Source organism: Gavialis gangeticus, unplaced genomic scaffold (assembly GCF_001723915.1).
Source record: "Gavialis gangeticus isolate Ggan-Ray unplaced genomic scaffold, GavGan_comp1, whole genome shotgun sequence".
Classification (NCBI taxonomy): Eukaryota; Metazoa; Chordata; order Crocodylia; family Gavialidae; genus Gavialis; species Gavialis gangeticus.
The window spans coordinates 144,001,341-144,016,159 of NW_017729032.1; the positions used below are offsets into that span (position 1 = coordinate 144,001,341).

The following is a 14,819-nucleotide window of genomic DNA, read 5'->3' on the forward strand; positions in this document are numbered from 1 at the left end:
ACAACTGTTATGCTTTGCCTCTCCGTGCCTGTTACATAAAAAGGAGTCTTTTTATCTTGAAGTGATTTGTGTGCAGGTAAACGAGAGGAGCAAAGCTGGAAGAAGTACGTAAGGGGCACATGTACACGAGACACTATGTCCCTGTAGTGATGAGCTACGGTGATGTAGCGTCAGTGGGCAGTAACTGTGACACTGCTGCTACTGCACAGTAGCAACAAGCTAGTGCACAGTAGCTCGTTGCTACTGTGCAGTAGGGTCGGAAAAGATGCATGCGCCACTGTGACTGCACAGTACCAGTGGGCACTGCACAGTCATTTAGTACTTGCTTTAGCTAAAGTTATCCTTTAGCTAAAGCAAGTACTAAATGACTGTGCAGTAGCAACTGTGCAGTGGCAGTGCATGTGTAGACATACCCAAGATGTATAAAAATGAGGGTCATGGGGGGAAGCTGGAAAAAGAGCAGCTGTCAGGTCATTGCAGGCTTTTCTGATGCTTCAGTACACCTCTAGGTGGTGTGAGTGAGTTTCTACAGAAAGCTAGCCCCATTTACACTCACTGTAGTTTTGAAACTCCCACGCTGTAAAGAAGACAGCAAATGAAGAGTTCTTGGGAAGTTTTCTGACACAGCAAAGTGAGCGTGGACTGACAGTGGAAGGTTTATCCTGTATGTCAGCACACTTCAGCAGAGCTGGATACTCATGAACATTTTTTCACAAACACAGGACTCACCACCTGACTGTCCCTGACCTGCATCACCTGCGAAACCTCTTGCCTTATTTGAATTGGTTACTACTAGCACTTTATTCAGAGACTGATTTCCCAGCTGGATCTTGGTTGTATTAATTAAATCTGCACCAGGTAAGACTGTAAAATGCATTTGTTCTTTCTTTTTTAAGACTAGATGCTTTTCTCTAGCAGGAATACTGCTGTCATAGGATAACAATCAAAGAGCATTACTCAAAAGCATGTTGTTTTACATTTATTATGAACAAGTTCTACACTTTGGTGAGTGTTTTTCCCCAAGCCATTAAACCAAAGAACTTTTCTTTGTTTATTTCTGCATATATTAGAAACTCTTAGTCACATACTGGATCAAAAGCACAGGAATTTCCTCATGCTAAACTTATTTTTGACATATTTATTATTGAAGGTAACTGTGTTCCCCTCAGTCCACAAACTACTTTGGAAGTGCTCGGCATAGTGTTTTTTCACTGAGCAGAAGAATACTTCTGGGGAATTGTTGTTTCAGTCTTTGCATATCACAGTATATAAAGGTAGCCTCTACATCTTACAATATCGCTATGCTTTTCTGGATAAAGAACATTACTACAAGACACTGGGATGAAAGTTACTGAATGCTGAGTTTCATTCCCAGCAGATGTTTTTCCCTACTATTGAAGAGCATTGTGGAGTCTGAGTCATATGTGGAAAAGCAAATCATGGAACAATACCAGACCCATGAGTATACTGTTTAGCCACGTTAAAGTAGACATGTTGGGTCTAGCTTTAAAATAGTTAGTTTGGGTATATGATGAATAGTCTTCCTGTGACAGTATGGAACACAGCACAGGCTGTGAAACCCATGTAAGAAGATGGTCAAATTAGCTTATGAAAAGCTCCCGGGTGCTGTAGCTGCACAGTTACCAATACCCACGGTAGCTAGTTTAAAGTGTCTCTGCTATGGTTGTGGTATGGACACAGAGGATGATAAAAATGTTAGAGAACACCTTGTGTTAAATGGAAAATTAATTAATTGTCAAACTTTGTGTTTGAGTTCTTTGTCCTGCAAGATAAAGGGTCAGATCCTTCAACTCAAGTCAGTGGAGTTATGCTGATCTACCACCAGCTTAGGATGTGACCCAAAAGGTCACCCCATGGTGACGTTGTTACTGTGCTGTGTTTTAGCACTTCCTTTTGGCACATGGTTAGTTTTAACCACTACTTCACCAGAGTGGAATGCTAAAACAGGGGAGCGTGCCACTATGGTGAGGTAGCTGCCAGTCATTTGTAGACTCACATGATCACTATGTTGTTGTAGCATGCCATACGGTGATGTAGTGCATTGCTATGGTGATGTAGGGTGATGTGTAGATGCGCCCAAAGAGTCTAGTTTTATGCCGAAGAAAGACCACAATAAAAGCATTCAGTCTTGCAATTTTTACTCATTGGAATAAGACTGCTGGATTAGCCCAAACTGGTACCAGTCTCCCTCCTCTCTAAAAAGAGAGAGGTGGTACTGTTGGGCACTGCAATATTGAGCAGCAGGTCTGGAAATGGAAATATTAGACATACTTCTATGGGGAAAATTATGAAAGATCACAACAGTTGGAAGGGAAATTAGCTTGACTGAGCAAGAGGAAGTCAGTTCCAAGTGACTAAGATCAGCAATATTCCATTAATCTTTCTTGGCTGTCATTGGTACCTGAGAAATATGAAATCAAAAACAATTTAGATTTTGGAATGTAACACTTCAGAAAGCCACCATGAAGAAAATAATTATGAAAATGTTAATGTTTGTAATTATTCCTGCAAGGCATGTACATTTACACTTCTTAGTATACACATAAAATTTCCAAGTAAAGAAAGAAAATTGTTTTTGGCAGCAGTTTATATGGCTCTAAACTGTGCTCAATGGGCCAAATGTTTTTCTCTCTTACATCACTTTAAATCAGAGTAACTTTTCAGTGGAGCTGACTGATACTGGTTTAACCAAGATCAGAATTTGGTTCAATGTTTCTTCTCCCCTCCTGCTGCTCCCTTCCTCGTCCCCACCCAAGATCAAAGTGCTGTTGTAATTCACTCTAAAGTATTCTGGCTATAGAAGGAAAATCAAATTAGCATGTACTCAGAAAATCCCACTGCGCTCTCCCTAGCAAGTGGCTAGCACTTAGAGGAGTATTTCCATAATACGTTTTCATGGAAAGTGGTTGAAAATATGATGTTTCATTTTAGTGTCAGTTTATGAAGAAAGATAGTCATTTTAAGGGATCACAGTTTTGTTACTTGAAGCATACGATGAATACAAGGTAATAGTGTGTTTTTGTTGCAAAAAAGCATATTGGGTATGTTAACAGGAGTGTCACTTCTAAATAGGGACCTACTCAAATCGCAATTTTGCAGATTTCGCAGAAATTGCGAAATCCAGCATTGTCTGCGAAATCAGGCAATGCCTGCAAAATCTGTGGGGAAAAAAAAACTTACAAAAAACAAAATGCTTGCTCCCCAGATGGAGCCAGCGGTCCTCATGGCTCCGGTAGCCCAGCCATGCAGCTTACTGGGGGGGAAGGAGGAAAGGGGCTGCCCACACGAAGGGAAGCCCATGATGATGGCCGCCCCTGCCCCCCACAGCTAATTGGCTGAGAGGGGCGCCAGTCATGTGGTCCCACCCCATCCACTAATAAGTGGCATAAGGCAAGGCTGCATGATGGACAGCCCTCACAACCAATCAGCAGTGAGGGGCAGGGCCATATTATGGACAGCTCTCAACCAATCAGCGGTGAGGGGCAGAGCCACTGGGGGCCCTTGGCCAATCAGAGGCATGGGGAGGCCCTGCTGCAGTCAGCTCACAAAAATGGCGGCCAGCCTTATGATCTCCCTGCAAAACTGGCTGGCTGCCTCCTCAAGTTGGGTACACCCTTACTTATAAACAGGGATCCTGGTTTTCTCTGATAAATAAAATCCCCAATTTTTGGATTAAAAAAAGTAACCCAAAATCCACATTTTTCCATGATTAAAATGAAACACCATACAGTGGTGTTGGATCAACACCATATAGTGGTATTTCATTTTAATCACAAAAAAATGTGGATTTTGGGTTACTTTTTAAAAAATTTTTGTGATTAACGTGGATTTTGTGTTACTTTTTAAAAAATTTTTGTGATTAATGTGGATTTTGGGTTACTTTTTGAAATCTGAGAATTGGGATTTTTTTTAATCAGAGAAAAGCAGAATCCTTGCTATGAATCAAGAGAAGTACATGAAGGTGCATGTACAATGAAAGACCTTGCAAAATACAACAAACAAGCATGTGTAAAAAAAATGGTCAAACGTGCTATAGAGACACGAGAAGAAGATCAAGAGAAGTGACTTGTCTGTTATGTGCAGCACTGGTGAGGCCTCACCTCGAGTACTGTTTTTAGCCCCATGCTACAAGTAAGATGTGGACAATTTGGAAAGAGTCCAGCAGAGAGCAAAACAATGATCAGGGCTTGGAAGATGAGACCTATAAGGAAAGGCTGAAAGAGCTAGGGTTATTTTAATCTGGAAAAGAGGAGACTGAAGTGGAATTTGAAAACAGCCTCCAAATTCCTGAAGGGTGATTACAGAGGATGGAGAAGGGCTTTTTCCTGCGGCTCTAGGGGGTAGGACTTGGAGCAATGGCTTCAAGTTGCAGCAGAGGAAATTTAGGTTAGAGATTAGGACATGGGTGACTGGTGCTTCCTGAGTCCAGGGGCACCAGATTGCTGGCTGGGGGAGGTCTCCCAGCGGCCGATCACCAAGGCTGGAACCACCAGCGGCTAAACCGGAAGTGCGCTTCCACCTGCACTTTTGGTTTTGTGGCTAGCACTTCCAGGGGGTGCGCAGCCAATCTCAGGGGGCTCACATGCACCCACATGCACCCCATGTGTCACCAATGGATTAGGAGGAACGGTCTGACTATGAGGGTGGTCAAGCATTGGAACAGGTGTGCCAACCCTGCAGCCCCAGATACTGGCACAAGCAGCAAGGGGGAGATCCCATGTTTATATAGGGGTTAGGGTCAAAAGCAAACAGGACAAAAGGAGGGAACAGGTAAATGATAAAGAAATATCAACACTGTGATAACCAATACTCAGCACCTTAATTTCCCCCCACACCTTTGGGCAAGCCTTTAGCCCCTAGACTGCTCAACAACAGCCTACAGGTGTCCCTAAGTCTGAGTCCAGCTCTTCAGTCCACTGTTCGGACTGACTGAGCCAGTGAGATTTCCAGCTCCACTGTGCACTCCTCTGCATAGGGCTGACCAGGCTCCACATACACACTACTCCCTCTTTTCCCTTTGTGCCAACCTCAAGCTTCCTCTTCCTTTTTCCTTTGTCCCCCCAGCCCCTGGGTATTTCTGGGAATTGTAATTTACATTAACAGTCACCACAGCTCTGCAGACTTCTCTCTGGCTCACATACATTACATAGGCGCCCTAGAGAAGTTGTGGAATCTCCATCCTTAGCATTTTTCAAGGATAAGTTAGACAGACATTTGGCTGAATTGATTTAGTCAGGGATGATCCTTTCTGGAGCAGGGGACTGGACTAGATGACCTTGTGAGATTCCTTCCAGCCCTACTTCCCTGTAATCCTAAACAGAAGACAAGTCATTTGAAAAACAGGGCTGTACTTATCTGAGGTTGCACCATAAGGTGCGATTGTAGAAATCCCCTCTGTAAACTGCCTCAATTTTAAATAAAAGTTAGAATTTTACATTTTTGTCTGGTATCTCTTGGCAGAGGTGATGAGATGATGGCTCCTAACTGAGTCAGTTCAGTATTGGTAGGCAAATAGTCCAGGACTATTTTGTCATTTTTCACAACCTATGCTTTCAAGATAGAACAATCAGTTAGGAGAATGGGGGGGTGGTTTGTGTTGTCATCACTGGAGGGATTTGCCCTCTAATATCCTCAATGGAAATTATTCCTTTAACCATTCTAGGATGGAATTGGGGTTCAGGTCATATCTAGGTGGTTCTTTTGCTCAGTTAAAATGGCTAAATGGCAACATGAGCTTCTACATGCGGGTCTGTTTCAACCATACCTTGCTAGCATCCTTTGTAAGGTCTGGAAGCACAACTCCTACATGTTTACTGATGTAAGCAGAATTCATTTTCCCCTAACACTGTCCCAGTTATTCCCCACACCTTGCCTTTCCTGTCTCCAGAAGCCAGTTTCCTAGTCCCTCTTGGGCTCCAGTGCCTTTTTTTATGCAGTCTCCAAAAGAAAATGTGCTCCTTCTCAACCAGCAGTTTCAGAGATGAGGCCAGCAGAAAGGAAAAGTGTTTCCTTCCGAATACTTAGAAGTCCTTAGGGAAGGGCTGGGTGGTAGAATTCCTCCTCTGTTGCTAGCTGGACTAATAAACCCTGTAAAGATCTAGTGGTTAGTTACCATAGATTTAAAAAAAAAAAGAGTGCAGCAAAGAAAACCACAAATGCCCCTATCCTCCAAACACTGACTTCAGTGAAGCCAGGGTTTCACATACAATGTCTTGTGTTCAACCTTCATTAGCTGCAAGGCAGCAGTTAGTGACCAAATGCCCTTTCCAGAATTGTGTTAATTTCAAATGATAACTGTATTGCACAGATGTGTTTTGACACAATGACACATTTATAATATAAAGCTGCTAAGCAAAAGTAGCTAGGTTGCAGTTTCATTCCAAACAGAAAAATTTAAACTAATGCAGGGAAAATATTTTTGTCAAACTTCTAAGTTATTAAAAACAAAAAAGGAAAAAGGTGAACGAAGACCTTTTTAAGGTATTAGCTGACATTGCCTTTTAATGAAATCATCTTCAAAGTTTTCTCTACTGGATTTGGCTTTCAGAATCCAGAGGGGGAAAGAAGAGTCACATTTCCCCAAACTAATGCTTGTGATCACTGGGTTTTTAACTATCAAAAGTGATATTTTTGCAAACATCTCAAAATGTTAAATCTTGGTCCATTATTTATTCCTTCCATCCACCCATCCATCAGATTTATACACCTGCACATTGCCATGGTATCCGAGCACCTGCCGTGTAAAATCAATATCAATAGACAAGTCTCCGATTAACATGGCGTTTTCTCCTTTTATCAGCTTAAGAGCTCTATAGGGATTAAGGTATTTTATTTTTAGGTTTTAGATTTTATTTATTCAATTTCCATTTTTGGTCAGAAGGGGTTTTGGTGGAAAGGGAAATTGTCAGTTTAATTTTGCAATAGAAAGGTATTTTCAACATTTTCTAAAGATGGTCAGAGGCTAGATTCAGTTGATCTCCTTTGGAAACAGCTCTGAGAAGCTAAAGGAGATCAAGAAAAAAAGGACTGTGATAGCCACCCTCTGCCTTACAACACCCATAAGGAGTGAAAAATCTCAAATTCTTGTTCTCTACAGTGTAGGTAGGCTGCAACCTAGATGGACTGGAGATGACTGTAGCATGTTATGTGACTCTCACCTGGCATATTCTGTACATGATGTTAGAAGGGTTGATGAGCCCAACTTCCAGAGGGCTGGCCTGGAAGCTCCTGGAATAAAGACCTGAGGACTGAATTTTATCTAAGGAATGCTTGTTGGGTTGGGTATGGAGTAGCAAGAGCCTGCTTAGGATACAGGAAGGGATGGAGACAAGAGTTTATAGGGCCAAGAACTGATTTTTTTTGTGGACTCCTGAAATTTTGATTGATCCAGGCCCCATTTCATTATAATGATTTCAGTCAAGCTTCTTATATCCTCTTTCTTTCCCCAGTTATTTAATTTTCAAACCTAAACCATCCCTCCTTTCCAGACTAATCCTTAAATGAAATGTTTGTTTGAGAAAAGGAACATAGGTTCAGGCCCTAAAATATTTATATTTAGATCTCTTTGCTAACCAAGTCTTTGAGCAATAATGATAATAATCTTCTACTCCAGTAGAACCTCTTCCTCCAAAGATTGTGCTAATAGCATCTGATTTATTGGAATAAGTCTCAACAATTTCTTGAGACTAAGTCTAAGCAAGGCATAGGAGACTCTGGGCAGATTTGAAGTTTTGGTTCCTTTCTGGAGCTCTGATATAGCTAGAGTTTTGTTAGAACAGCATTTGTCCTCCATCTGACAGCATCATGGATTTGAATTTAGATCAAACCTACCAGATGCAGTCACATACTGGATCCAGTGTTAAGTGAGTTTTAACTTATGGAAGTGGCTGGGTACTCCTCCAGCAATACCTCAAAACAAAGGAACAATATCAAACCATCATTCAAGCAAGGCAGAACTAAGTTAGAAAAAATAAAGGTTTGATATTTTTAAAAAGAGGCATTTTAATGGTTTAGGAAATCATACCTATGTTCTTTTTTGTAATGTTTGATACCAGGGATACCATTTTCTTTCTCAATCACTTATTCTTCCTATTGCCTAGGAGAAGGTACAGGATGAGCTATGCGGTAATCACTTACCGATGACAAGTAGGGCTTTGCAGACCGGCTTCTGTCAGTGATGAGAATGAAATGAAAGGCATCACACAGCAGGACCAAGCATCTTGGAGGGAGGAAGGGAGAGAAATTGACATTGATAGAATTTAAGGGAAGAGAATGAAGGTAAAAATTGACAGAAACTTTTTAAAGTAGATATTAGATTCTTGCTTCCTATAGTCAGAGACAGTGGAAGGTTTTACCTGTTCTACACCATAGGACCTTATTCATCATAAATTAAAATTTAAGGTAAGATTCTTAAGGTGCTCGGTGTTGACCTAATTCTGTTCCCATTGAAATCAGCAAAAAATGTTATCACCGACTTCAAAAGAAGCACAGTTATGCCAATGCTGAGTACTTCTGAAAATCCTACCCTTAATGTATATCTACAAAATACTGAGAAGCAGCAGGGAATGTGTCAGCTTTGTGTGATCAGAAGTTTTGCCACTTCCTTTCCTTGGTTGGGAGTTGGTGATAATATAAAATTTTAAATTTTTAACAAAAGACAGGAGGACCCACTTGGAGAAAAAGTCGATATGGGGAAAGGCAGACCAAAGTATCACATAATGCATAGTTAATATCATTCAAACATAATTTTCCTTTGAAGAGTGTTTTCTCTTTATATTTTCAAGACAGAAAAAGCATCCACTAAGATATTGCCAACCGGAAGGGTGTATGCGTGTACATCTACATGTATATGTTGTCTAGTTTAGATAAATAATTTTCTGTTGTTCTTTTCCTTGCTTTCAGTTGTTATAAAATACTAATTATTGCAAGCAGACCTAAACAGATAACAGATGGTATTGGCTAGAGGAAGGGAAACATCAACACTAATACAGTACCATGCATTGGGACATGTCTATGATGCAGCAGTTGTGTGTTTTATGTCACAATTTGTGGTTGCTTTTGGGAAAATCATAGAAATCATAAAAGTTATACAATAGTGGTTTACACTCATTTAATTGACTGTGTGCACCTGGTACAGACAATTAGGCTGGTGACCAAATGACCAAACTGAACCAAAGGATTATGGGCATGATCCATTTTCTAGCAAAGCCATTGGATGTTGGATCAGGCTATATCTGCCCATAGTTATTGTTTAATACAAAAATCCATTTTTCTGTGCATTGGACTGGCAGATTAGAAAGAAAGCTGCTTACAAAAGGAATGCTTTATTCAAACTGTGTGCCTTAGAAGAAAGGCAACAGTGTTATGATGAATACCAGAAAAGAGACCAGGCTCAGTCACTCAAGCCACTGAGAAACATTATACTTAAGACATTAATCACATCTTAAGTAGTGACGTGGCCATATGTTCATTCCATTAATACTATGATAAAGGGAGGAATAAATCACAAAGTTATTATATGAACAATATGCAATAACTTTGTGGCTGGTTCCTATCACACCTTTAATTGAACGTGTGGCCATCACTCCCAGTCTCTGGAGTACATCAGAGTCTTTCAAGTCTCCCATGTGCTCCAGAGGCAGAGACTGGGAGTGCACTAGCAATGCTCTTTGCAAGTGCAGGGGAAGCTCAGGATTGGCTTCCTTCTGCACTGGCAATATGGCATGATGGGATCTGATGCTAGATCCCACAACTGTACCTCCTGCCTTGCACGTGTGGCATGGCAGGAAGCATGATTGTTGAGATCCCACATAAGGACCTCAGCAGAAGAAATGGGGTGGCTGGCAGGGTTTTTTTTCCTAAGAACCCTAAGACTCTGGTGTGCACTCTTTGGTCCATAAGTGCCCTGATTTTAACGGAGACTTCTTCGTCTGGTTATTTCATCTAGGCTGGATAAGAAAAAACAAAGGGAGACTGAGGTATATGCTAATGTAGAGAGGCATGAGTTCCTGACTATGAACGGAGTCTTTGAGCAAGGAGTGAGCAGGTTGAACCGAGAGTTGTTTTCATCATTTTAAATAAGTGGTAGGGCATGAAAGCTTTACTGGCATACATTTGAAAGGACTTAAATAACTCACTTGTAGCTTCAGCATTTAAGAATAACACAGTCATTCCAGACTCCTGCTGATAATACACTTTTTATCCCACTGTGTATTCTCTCTCTCTCCCCTTCTTTCTTTCACACGCACACCCACAACACACTACGTGAGTATTCATGCCGCTATATTAAAAGGAATTTTTAATGTTTAATTTTTCTTTGAACTATTTCTAAAGCGCATCTTTTGTAGTTTCTGGGAGTTTTGCCTGCATAAGGAGTGAAGAATTCTTCCCCTTAGGAATATCTAAACTATTTTCTATTAATTTATCTGCTAGAATGATAGATTTCCTTAATACGTGGCTGCAGACAGAGCTTTAATATTTTTTAGTAGAAATGACAATACATATTTTGTGAAGCTGAGGCAAAAGCACTGCTCTTGTTAGCTGTTGGGGACTGATTGGTTGGTCTTGACCTGAAGGGGAACAGATAATTCTCTTCTCTTTTTTTTGTTTTTGATAATGAACGCATTATACCTGACTGAAATACATAACTATATTTTACCCTTTAGGTTGTTATCGGAAGCTTTGAGTTGGGGCTGGAAGTAAAAAAGTTCACTTATGAAATAAGATTAAAGCAATTAAAGGATAAGGCTTATATTTAATTTTCCCCTATAGATGCAATTTTTCATGGAGTGACAGCATCAAAACCTTTTCAAGTTTTACAGCTAGTTTGCATTTGGCAAAAATAACAGGAAACCATCTGTGGCAAAGCAGGATTGTTGTAAGCGTAAGTAATAAAAAAGATGAAAAGAAATGCAATGTTAACTTTAAATTATAGCTTTGAAGGTGTGAGGAGCAGCATCCTTTTTTACCTAGCAGCATCAACACAATTTTCTAGAATAGGCAGTACTGGCTTGAAAAAGTTGATCAACTCAGCAGACAGAACATGTGAAATAAGAGGGCTGGGATGAGTTTGGGCTTTTAATTCTTGAGTTTTGTAAGACATGTAGCTATATGTAGCTATGCAAATGTAGATGTGATCCTATATATTGCAACTCTGAGCCAGCAAACTATATAAGCGTGTCTTTGACTACGCAAGAAGTTTGTCCTACCAAAGTCAGTGGGACTATCTGTGTACTTAAAGTTACATATATACTTAAAGGCTTTGCTTGCTCCTTACTCTTTCCATGTTGTGCTGTCTCATTGGGGTCCAGGCTTATTTTGTCTTTGTTACCATTTCCCATGCTCTGAATTTAGACATTTTGTAAAAATATAAAAAGTATCCTTTCACTGTTACATAGCTCATATATTAATTAGTTGATCATTAGAGGTGCATTTCCTCAGCGTGGGTAGCAGGCATTCAGTGGGCTTCAAAAGTACGCTCATTTGCTACGTGCACCATTTAGCACACGAGAAATATAAGCTATTAAAATTCTTTAAAAACACTGATAAATGGAAAACATTAATTCCCAACAGTAGATCTAGCCACAAAACCCCCCAATTCATTCCAAACCATTAATTCAAAGCCAATTCAGAAATGTCTGACATTTTTTTCAACTTTCTTCATGAAAAGTTTGGATACCAATTACCTGAGCAGACACAACCATATTATTTTATCATTTGGATATTAATGGAAGTTTCTCACATGGCTAAGAGACAGATCTACATTTTAGAAGTGATGGTAGCATTTCTGCCAACAAAAAATGTAAAAAAAAATGTCAGGAATGTCTAACATCTTGTTGCTAATATCTCAAATTGTTGTCTGATATCCTGTTTTTCCAGTTTTCAGGATAAGTTGTGGGGTTTTTAGAGTGCTGAGCTGAGGAAACATTATAGATTTATTTTTCAAATAGTTTGGCTGTTGGGGTGCTTCCTTCACTCGCACAACCAGGCTCCATCTTCTCAATATCAACTTTAATTTTATTTACATAGATGGAAAGAAATAGTGCAGAAAGGTACTGACTTGTTCAGGCATTAAAACAGAATACAAGAAAAACCAAGCCTCTGAGTGGTAAAAGAAGAAGAGATCACAGTGCTCAAGTCTGGAACTAACAAGAAATCTCCCTTAGCTGGGTACTGGGCCAAGAGTTAGCAATTTCATATACAGCTGCAGAGAACAACTAATCTGGTAACAGTAAGCAAGTCGTACTTGTAGACATAAGTCACTTTTGGAAAGGTTTTGTCATAAGACAGCTTAGCAGAGACAGTGTGAAATCCTCTGGGATAAAAAATCATTATGAAATGCTGTTGTGCAAGTTCATTGCTGGTATGGTAATGAGTTTACATAGAGCAAACTGGTGGGATTACCATCCCCTTTACATGTTAAAATGGTTTCTATTTTGACTCAGATTCAGTATTAGATGAAATGCAGGACTCTTGAGAGGTGGGAAATGTGGATTCGTGTCCCCTCAGACAGAAGATGGGCTTTATTTCCAGTCTCCCATATTCTGCATAGAGAGTTCAAACCACTGCACTTTGGGCAAAATGGGGCCAGGAGAAGCACAACCACCTCCTCCTCCTCCAGTGTTTTGATTTAGGTGCTGAATGCAGGGGAGTTCATAGCTTGTAAATACCGAGTGAATCTGGAGCTAGGTGACTGTCTTCTTCCCCTCAGCATTTCTTTCTAGCTATTGTTGGGGCTGCCTGAAACTAGCAGGCTGATTTTCATGGATCCCATCCTCCCCATACCTAGTACAAAAGGTTTAGACAGACTTAAACTTAGGGCTGTAGGTTCTACGAGATAGGAAAGCACTGAAGTCAGGCTTCTGGTTGCAGAGTTGAAATTTTTTTATGGAGCTGGCTTCCATTTAATTCCCCTGCTACAGCAGGAGTGTTTCTCATAGAATATTTGTAAGTGTTTGTCCAGTCTACTGCAGGCTCTACTGCTAATTGAAGAAAATTAAATGTTTTCCACAAAAAAGTTAGGGGCTTTTTTGAGTTTTTTTTAAAAGAAACACACCCTACTTACCTTATTCAACCAAATCTAGCTTTGTCACCTCATAAAAAATGCACAAAGACATGGAAAAGTTAAAATAATAAATGACTAATGCTGTCTGAAAAATGAAACCCTGGAATAAAATGTGGGATTTCATACCCCGCTCATAACTTTGCCTTTGCCTGCTCATATTTTCCAGAAATGCATATAATGTTAGGAATGTATTAATAAGTTGTAAAATCACATTTGCTTACTGATAGAGAGGCTGAACACTACTTGAGTGAGAGTGATTTTATATCCTGATGGTATAGACACTCCTCTTGATGGGGGAAATCTAGAATATATAGTCCTCTCCCAATGAATAATTAATTATAAAATTTAATACAATACAATAATTATTTATGCAATTACTTATAAAAGCCTTTCAATACCCCAACAGACTGAAAGGGACTCACACTCCAGTACCCCATAGCCCAGGGATTAAGATACTCTTCTGAGACCTATAGTGTCTATGCTCTAAATCTGGAACAGAACAATGTCTATGCTTGAATCCATACGTCCTATATTCCAGATTATGGCTTTAACCACTAGATAACTGTGTATAAAATTTGACTCAGCATGTCTTCCTATTTGTGGGTGAATCTAGTCTTATGTTTCCAAATTTCCTTTGCCTTTATTTAAAAAGAAGCTTGAAATGCCAGGAGTGGAAACCTAACATTTCATTTGTCTAGAAATAAAATTTGTGATCTACTAGAGGAAAAAGAAAAAAAAAGATTTGGGGATGAAGTTGTATTTTTTTTCAAGTTTTCAGGAGAGCCAGCAAACTGAAAAATAATGTGAGTCATACTGTTGTGCTACGTACTTCTAAAATATACACTATTAATTCATTAAAGAAAACCCCAGTAGTACAAGTTGGTAAGCAAGTAAATCTACCAGTTCTCTGACCAGGATAGATCATATATATTCAGTAAATTCTAAATACCAACCGAAAAGTCTTTTCGCTTCACTCATAAGAAGTATCTTAATACTCTATCAATTTGCTGAAGTAGAGAAAATGTGCATAGTTGTAAAATACACTAAAGTGCATCCTGGGAATAAATAAGTACAGAAATCTTAGTGAAGCTAAAGAAGTGCAGTTTTCTATATGTCTTCAGTAATATATTATTTCAGAACACAAGAACATGGCATAGCTGAGATTTGTGGGAAGGTATAACCTATTGGAAGTGATAATTGATGACAATATTTTATGAGTGAAGTGGCGATATCTAATAACTGTTCATTTCCAGACACTCATATATACAGAGCATAATTATTCTATGGCAATTACATCCAAGATGATGTTGGATTTAAGACAATGCCCCAATAATTAGATTCTATACATGAAAATTCATGCATTGGTTATATTTTTCCTAAGTATTGAAGGGTTGTTGTAAATTTGTTCCATCCGCATCGCTGTCACGTGGAAAACAGTGACAAAGAGTGAAGGGTCATATCCCCCCTCTTGCTGCCCTGCCCCTTGTCCTTCCATGCCTGATCTTATCCCTTCATACCACTGGATCCCCACTCCCCCTGCTATCTGCCCCCCACCCCTCAACATGCCACCCTACCTCCTGCCCCCATGTCTGTGCATGCCCCCTATATCTGTGGCTGCCTTCCTGCTGCCTGTCCCCTGCCACTTGCCCCACACAGTGCCTACCTCTCTGCCACTTGCCCCCTGCCCCCTATCCCTTGCCTCCCCATGCCCATGCTTGTCTCCATGTTGCTTGTT

General features: G+C 40.0%; 1 protein-coding gene across 2 annotated transcripts in view; it reads left to right on the forward strand.

Annotated features, from left to right (window-relative positions):
- The first annotated feature begins 502 nt into the window (after positions 1–502).
- The window catches only part of EDAR (ectodysplasin A receptor), a 119,951-nt gene continuing 105,634 nt past the window's right edge, over positions 503–14,819 (forward strand). For both annotated transcript variants that reach the window (XM_019524373.1, XM_019524374.1), the window contains exon 1: positions 503–858. The gene's annotated coding sequence lies outside the window, so the exon portion shown is untranslated. The remainder of the gene's footprint in view (positions 859–14,819) is intronic.